Below are 8,877 nucleotides of genomic sequence, written 5' to 3'. Positions count from 1 at the left end.
ATCGCATTTATGTAATATTTTCCCAATGCATATCAATGCCTAATTTCAACTCGATTCCAATTTGAATATCTCGCGTGTAATATTCCCGGGAATTGTAATAATTTTCATAGTTGGTTTTACGTGTCACCGATGATCTTATTTTCGTTTCGTAGCATACACATATATTAATAAATTATGGAAAAGTAGAATCGTATTATGAGGTAGAGAAAAAAATGGAATTAATAATTAACGAGGGAAAAACTAACTCTTCGTACTTTTTGTCCAGTTTTTTTATATTACGATAACGTGATAATGTTATGTAATTGCGTGTAAATGTCTGTTGTAATTTATTTTCGATGGAAGTCACGTTGGATCTTAAAGGAGCGGTGGATTTGTAAAAAAAATACCGGTGTAATTGAAAAAATTAAAAAATACCGTAAAAATAATTTACGATATAATATAATACAATATAATACAATATAACACAATATAATACAATATAATACAATATAACACAATATAACACAATATAATACAATATAATACAATATAACACAATATAATATAGTATAATACAATATAATGTAATATAATATAATATAATACAATATAATATAATATAATATAATATAATATAATATAATATAATATAATATAATATAATACAATATAATATAATATANAAAAAAAAAAAAAAAAAAAAAAAAAAAAAAAAAAAAAGGGAAAAAAAAAAAAAAAAAAAAAAAAAAAAAGAAGAAGGCATACGAAAAACAGGAAACTCCTCGCAAGATCACAATAAATTTTTGAATAAAATCTATTTTTTCTTATGTACTCTCTTCATTACGCTCTTCTTTTCTCTGCTTCATATTCTACTTTACGTTTCTCTTTTTTATATTTAAGCACCTTGCTGCGCTTCTGTGGATCACGCGAACGACACGGCATATTTCGTTTTGCATCCCCTCGTCTGTATGATTTCTTTGTGTTTTTTTACTGCCTTCCGGTCGAGTCTAGGTCTAGTTTCTCGTTTGCTGTTCGGATCAGATGCAAAGTTACGCCGGGGAATCAACTTCTTGATAAAATAATTTAGAGAGCGGGAAGAGCGGAAGAATTTGATTCGACTCACACTGTGCATATACGTACAGTCAGTCGCAATAGTCTAGATATTCAATTTAGAATATCGAAACAATTTATTTCTTCGCAGAAACTTAATTCGAGGACAGATATACTTGTTTTATTTTAAGATAAGATATACTTGAAGAAAGACACGACATGTTGTCTTTTTCTAAAAGAGTTGTTACACTTTCACGAAACAATAAAAAAAAAAAAGTCATTATGTTAATATCTTGTAGATTCTGCGTAGACAACGGCCTTCAACCTTCATGGCATTGAACGAATCAAAGATTGCGCAAATTTTTCCGATGCAGTTTCGCTCCGAGAATTTTTTTCATTGGAAATACGTCGACGTACCGAGCAAATTCAAAGTAATTCCGCGATCGATACACGCGTGAATGCAAATGTTTTTTTTTTTTTTCTTTTAAGTTTGTTCAACAAGTCGAGTACGTGAAATACGAGCAATGTACGTGGATTTTTGTGACTGAGTGTATTACTCTGTGACTGACGAGTCCCGATTCACCTCGAACTCTGTCAGCTTCCAAAGATACCGATCAGAATTCCTGTTCAGATTCGATTCTCCTCTCTCCCTCTTTGTATCCTCTTTCTTCATGCACGCCTTCTTCTCTCTGTCCCCGGTCTGTCGATTCCATTCCCTCGCCGCTCTAATCCTCTACCAGGCTCGATGATGCATCATACGCCATTCGACTCGTAATTAATCGAACGCTCGACCGAGCGTTCACGAACGTGAATCCGAATCGGGCTTCGCCGTGTTCACCGAGTGTACTGCGCTCTGTTTTTTCATCGTTCCCTCAATTTCTTTTTTTCGACATTTATATATATATATAAATGTTATTATATATATATATATATGAAATAAAACTTCCACAATAAAAGCGTCGCGACGTCTCGAGAGAGGCAGAGAAACAAAATTCTTTCCTGATAATTTTCAGACTCGCTTCTAGCTCGCCGGATTTCTAGAGTCTCTGTCTCTCGCAAGAGGAGTACTGTGAGAAAAGAAACAGCCAGTCAAGAGAATAGACAGTGTCGAACCTCTCGCCTCGCTTTCTTTGTTTTTTCAGTCTGTGTTTCTTCCGAACACCGTCGTTGTTTTTCCCATACCGTAACCAAACACACCAACTCGCGGTAATTGCTGCATTTCAGTTTTTTTTTCTTCCTTTACTTTTTCTTCTTTTTTTTTTTTTTTTTCTTTTATCGAGTTTGTTAAGTTCCTTTGGATCAAGATTCATTTCCATTTCGCGGCGAACAAAGAGAAACGCAGATCGTATCCACAGTCGAGGGAGAGTGGCAGTCGAAAAACAAATATCATAATTATTAATTGAATCAATTTCCGAAAAGCTCGCGGTACGATTGCAAGAGTAACGAGGATCTCCATGCGTTCGTTCATCGGAGAATTTATCACTGTACTGTTGCGTTCGCCATCGCTGGTTCAGGTGTTTTTAATCACATTTTACTCGCGTTCGGCGTTGTCCTTCTCCTCGACTTTCGACGCAATCCATTACCATCGCCATTATTGTTATTACTAGAGCGCGAATCGGCGCGAGTCGAATATCAATTCGCCGGTGGTGTATAAATTCGGAGAGGCAGTATATACCAGGGTGTGGAACGAGCCGCCTGTGGGAAACGCAGTTCCATCCGCGGTGCAACCAGTTTTGCACGGCCACGTCAGAACGGCCACTTGTCAGAACGCGGGGTTCGCGGTCTTGATTTGGATTATTTGCGCGGCGCGCATGCACGCACGCACGCACACACATTGCGACCACGACGCTAATACAACGCAACGTCGTGTAAATACACGCGGACGCGAAAGAAGACGCCTAAACTCCATTACACGGAATCGTACATTAAAATCTCTCGGCCATGCGGGCGCAGAAGCCATTTGCTTTCATCGAGACCGAGTGGGCCGCAGCGGTTCTCCGGTCGAGAAACGCGGGAAAAACGCGATCTCTGTGAAACGTTAACGTCTCATTTCCACTGATGGGAACTTCGTTTCTCTAGCCGGAAGAGTCTGTCGAGAAAACGAAAACGAAAGTGGACGACGTTCGATGCGGTTTCAGAGGTTAAGAGTATCTACTTCGCAGCGAAGAAAGTTTAGAGGAGGGGATTTTCTTTTGAGAAAATCAATCGGGGATGTGGGATGCCACTTGTACTCGTTCGATGTTGGACAATTATATTCTTGAGTGAAGAAATTTGAGCAAATTCTTTCAGTTTAGAGTCCTCCTTTCTTTTTTTTTTTCTCACATAAAAATGACGAACGATTATATTCTAAACTTGACGAATCGTCTTTAAATTTGTCTTAACTGTGCTGCGCATAGTTTCTACAATTTCGAAAATCCGTACATATCGATAGCAGCGAGATCGATCGTTATTGGAGTACGATTAATTCGTCCTTCCGGAGACGAAGTTTCACACACACAGAGAGATAGAGAGAAAGAGAGAAAAAAACCTCGTTCCACGTTTCCCAATTCGTTTCTCTGCAGTTCTCTCTCTCTCTTTCTCTCTCTTTTTCTCTCTGTTTCGTGGCAACTGCTCCCCTGAGAAAGGCTCGCTTGAAATTCCTCAAAGGACAGGCTGAATTAAAATTCGAGCAGAAAACGGTCTCGAAAAGGGGGGGAGGCGAAACTCCGCCGACGAAATTCGATCGATGACCATCGAATGACTGGAAAGAAACACGGCTACGAGCCCTGTTTGAGGGCAACAAAGCGGAGTCGGAATACAGTGCCTGGCCGATCGATTGAAAAGTTCGAGCGATTCACACGAACGCGCGCTCACTAGGGGCCGGGCATAACGAGTTTGAGAAACTCTGCCGTCTGCGAGGAGGTGCGCGACTGCACTTGACTTTCCAACTTCACGACGGCGCACGGCTACAAAAGCGAGTCTCTCCCCGTCTGCGCCAGGTCTGCGCGATTCCCTTACGCCGCGAAAAACCGACGAAAATTGAAAAAAATGGTCCGGAGGCACACGCAACATCCGTGGCGCACCACCTAGCCAAAAACTTCCAAAAAAAAAAAAAAAAAAGAATTAAGAGCCGAAGACGCGTCGAGTCGCTTAAACACGATCATCTCGTGTCTTTTGTATTTTCTATCTCCGTGCGCGTCGTCGTTCCTGTGTTTCAGAAGTGTTTCTATCCTGGCGAACACCTGTTACGAAGAAATTGCGGCGGATTTGTCGGTCAGCAGGAGCGTTCTCTTTCGCAAAAGGGGCAAAAAGAGGCACGGCCGCTCGATCGGAGAAAGGGTATGAGCTGAATCGTAAGTTACGATACTCGGGATGGTTTAAATCGTTTCGGTCGTTCCAACTCGCGTGCTAGCGATTTATACGGCGGTAATTAAAGAATGGCAAAAACAAAGAAAAGAAAAAGAAATACGGATAGAGAGAGAGAGAGAGAGAATTACGCGGAGCTTAAGACGAGAGAGATAAGATTTAATGACGATCTGGTACGAGTAATAAACGACATCGACCTATGACCGATCGGGATTGCTGAAACGATAAGAAAGATCGATTTGACGCGAGCTGCATGCTTGGGCAGAGCGATGCGTTAATGTTGTTATTGCCAAAAATGACGAGGAACGAGTTTACGCGGCTCACCGATCGCCGTACCATCTTAACCAGCCGTACACCGAATCCGGTTAGACCGGTTCGGCGAGACGTTAGATTTTCGCGTGATCGCACTTTCGGTTTCTGAATATTGTGTCCTTGAATGGAGTCCTGCTCGCCGGGGCCCCGGCGCGGCGTGGCCGGCAAGGTGATGCAAGAATGAGTGCAGCGAAATTCACGAAAAGAGAAGGAAAAAAACCGGTGAGGGGGGAGAAAGAACGAGAGAGACGAGAGAAGAAGAGAAAGAGAGAGAGAGAGAGAGAGAGAGATGAAGAGGAAAGGAGAGACGAAAGAGAGGAACGAAAAGTACCACGTACCGGTAATTACGGCCCGATATATCCTTACCGATGTTTCGTTCAAGATTTCATTGCTGTCCCCCATCCCCCCTTTGACGATTACATCGTGCCGATGGTTTCACCGATCCAAATTCCGATACCAAGGATCGATACTGCAATCAATATGATTTTAATTAAACGATCGATATCCATCGACTTAATCGACCGGCCACAGAGCGTAGATCACTCGTCGATCCGCTCTTCGCAACGATTCTTCAACGCGGCGGAATTTAATTAACGCACTGGATAAACGAATTTTCGACGACTACGAGGACGACGACGGCGACAAATGGAGTAATCACGGTCACGTGTTGAACGCGACTTCTTTCTCAACGTAGCCAATGATCTCTCTCTCTCTCTCTTTCTCTCTCTCTCTCTGTTCTCTCTAATCGATGTATGATTTATTCGTGTCGCGCCGGAGAACCGGTTCCACCGAACAAACTGCTCGCTTCGAAAAAGAAGTCTATTTATCGTGGTACATCGCGTGCGTTGATAAAAAAAATTCCTCGCTTCTGCTACCAGTGCTACTGCTACTTTAAACTACTTAAAAACAATTCCCTTCGCTTAAAAATATCGAGTCATACGCGCGACGCGAATCTCCATTTCGATAAAATTAGCTTCTACAAAGATCTAAGTTTAAACTTCGACTTCGATTTCGATTCAGGCTGGCAACATTTTTCCGTGAATTTCATTGAAACAGCTGTTGCAAGAATCGAAAAGATCAGGCCAGATAGGGATGAAATATTATAAAAAATCACGAACGATCTCGAGACGGAAGATTCGTCGCAGTCTCGCGCGGAAGCGTGTATCGCGGCCGAATTCACCCATAGGTTTTCGAGAACGACGCGAGAATGCCGACCAGAGAACCAGCGCGAAACGTACGATGAAGGACGAGAGAGGCATTGGTATACGGCGCGAAGGATGATGGATCATCATGCATGCCCGAAAACCCGTCGGGACTCCGCGCGGATGAAGAATGTTGCCCGGGGAAGAGAGGAATCCAACCGACGAGAGAGGCAACTCTCTCGCAACGATATCGGCAATCGAAAAGCGGATTGATCAGGCAAACCAACGCGCGATATCGATTTACTTTGTTTCTTCTCTTCGGGAGCGTCGCTCGACTCCGCGCTCTGTGATCGATGGATCAAGCGTCGCGCGTGCAGAAACTCGTGGCGTCTCCTCTCCGAGTTTTAATTTCAACGTCATCGAGATTGGACGTCCGGAATCATCGGTGCGTCTTTCGCGAGTAAGCGTCGCGACGACGAGATGCATCGCGTGTGCGAGATGGCGCGAAACTCTCGTGTCTGGAGAATGCGCGAAAAACGGAGCAGAATAGGGGAGGGGAGGGAGGAAAAGAAAAAAAGAAGGATCGCAGAGTTAGTTCATGCGGGAGACCGACGACGAATATAGAGAGAATCATCCGTGAACAGCAGCAGCTACGATAGCAACAGCAGCGGTCCCCGTAGAGAACGAGGAGTACGGAACGAATCGAGTACGAGGAAGAGTGGAGGATGGCTGCAACGGAGTATGTGCGAGACAAGGAGCCTCTTCCAAGAAAGTGCGACGAGGAGAGGAGTGCGTGATAAATATACGAATCGGCCCGGGTGCAACGGAGAGAACGATTAACCGGGAGGAAGAGGCGCGAGAACCGCGACAAGAACAACGAAAAGGGGTGTACAGAGAGCCTCGGAGACTCTCCTCCGTCCGTCCTTCTTCATCCGCGAGGAAACAGAAACGAAGCTGAAAACGGTGGAGCGGATTGAGCATTGGAGAAAAAATCACACGATAAACACGGCACACCGGAGAGAGAGGCGATAATCGCGAAGAGGGACAAGATCCACCAGGAGAAAGACTCTTTGGCGAACAGACGAACAGAAAGAAACAGAGAGGAGCAGAGAGAGAGGGGGAAGGAGAAGGAGAAGAACGGGGCCCAAGAATAGAGAGACAAAGATGAAGAATCCGCAGATGGAGAGGCAACAGAAAGGAGGGTCTCTCTCGCTGGGTCTCCCCGGCTCATAACTGGTTAACTTGGTGGGAGAACGCCCTTGACTCGGACTCTTGGTTGGCGGGGGAGTGGGACCATGGTGCGGCCTTGAGTCGGCCCGTCTCGTTCTTCGACAGCGTTTCTCAATCTCGCAGTCTCGTCGGGGGTCTGGCGACTCCGTGACGTTGCGCTCAGGCAGCCGAGAAAACTTGTAATCGACACACGAGAGAAAAAGAGAGAGAGAGAGAGAGAGAGAGAGAGAGAGAGAGAGAGAGAGAGATTGAAACAGTCTACAGACAGAGGGAAGTCGGAGGGAAGGAGAGAAAAAGAGAAAGACCCTTTGGCACACCGTGGTCGCGTCGGCTGATAGGGCGCGGGTCAGGTGGCCAACATTGTTTTCGTGACATTCCTATGCTATTCGTGTTTTCGCGGTCACGTCGCCTTTCCTCTCTCTCTCTCTCTCTCTCTCTCTCTTCACCTCACGTCTGATTCTCCTCCCCTAGGTAGACAACGAACCACGACGAGAGATGGAAATCGATCATGCACGCGGAGATCTCTCTGTTTTCCTAGCGACTCCCGTGACTCATCGGCGACGATTCAACCCTGTGACTCGCGCGGACAACCTACGCCATTACGAATTACACCGAAAGAGAAATTCATCGAGTTTTGTTGAGAATATTCGAGCATATAGTACATTAAATTAAATTACTAAATATTCATATCGAACGACATTGACAAATATAGACGCGAAAATTGAATAAAGTTTACGACGAGGCACACGGGACGGGCGCGTTGTCGAGCACACGGAAAGCTGATCATCCGCAGATCGCCAGTCACGCGGGCCTCTCGAAACGAGTCGACTGGCTTAAAGAAGGGTTCAAGGTTCGTGAACTTGCCACGACGATCGTCGCGACGGCTCTTACGAGCGGCCGGCCCTCAGGAGAGTAACGAGAAACCTCGCGCATATACCCGCTTCTGCCGGTCCGCGCGGTCACGTGACGTAAAATTCCTTTTCGACGCAACGAAGAAGCCCGGGCTCCGAGAGATCCTCGTGCGAGAACCGCGGAGAAAAAACATTCCGATGCGCTGATTGCATCTACCGCCACGCTGAACCGGTGCATCAACGGGCGGAGGTGTTAATCGGGTTACCAGTCTCCTTGAGAGAGTTCAACCAGAGGAGAACTACGTCACGTTTGGACCAAACCAAACCACGAGAATTCTCCATGGATCGGATACTCTGTCAGAATTTATCAGAACATCGACGAGAACCGTAGCTCGATATTGAAAGACCATTGCTTTCGATCGTCGGCGATTAATCTAGACTAATGAAGCAATTACGATAATCATGGCGTTAGAGAGAGGAAATCTTTTTGATGTTTTGTTTTTTTCCTTTTCCTTCGTTCTCGTCGTCTTTCTTTCTTTCTTTTCTTTTTTTTTTNTTTTTTTTTTTTTTTTTTTTTTTTTTTTTTTTTTTTTTTTTTTTTTTTTGGTCGAAGGGGGATGCGTTCAATTATAATGGACAGCAACTGGGTCGAACGCGATCATGGCTCAAGGAGAAAAGGTTTTTCGCTTTCGCGGGCCCGCGATTGCAATCCCCTGTCATTTCGCGTGATTATCGCTGGAAATGCACGGGTACTTGCCAGCCTCGGTAGAGACAGATACGATCGTGCATCAGGCCGCGAAACATGCTCGCGAGCACGCCGGTTCTACGTCGATCGAAGCGTGCGCAGCCGGTTATTATCGCGCTTGTGGATGCTGGCCTGCATTCGTTTGCTTTTTCGACGCGGCGTGCCGCACGCCGGCTCGCTTGAAAACGCGTCTTCTAGCGTCTATACCGAATCGGGCTAATGT

Source organism: Frieseomelitta varia, unplaced genomic scaffold, assembly GCF_011392965.1.
Source record: "Frieseomelitta varia isolate USP_RPSP 00005682 unplaced genomic scaffold, Fvar_1.2 scaffold_312, whole genome shotgun sequence".
NCBI classification, from domain to species: domain Eukaryota; kingdom Metazoa; phylum Arthropoda; class Insecta; order Hymenoptera; family Apidae; genus Frieseomelitta; species Frieseomelitta varia.
This window is presented reverse-complemented; position numbering follows the sequence as displayed.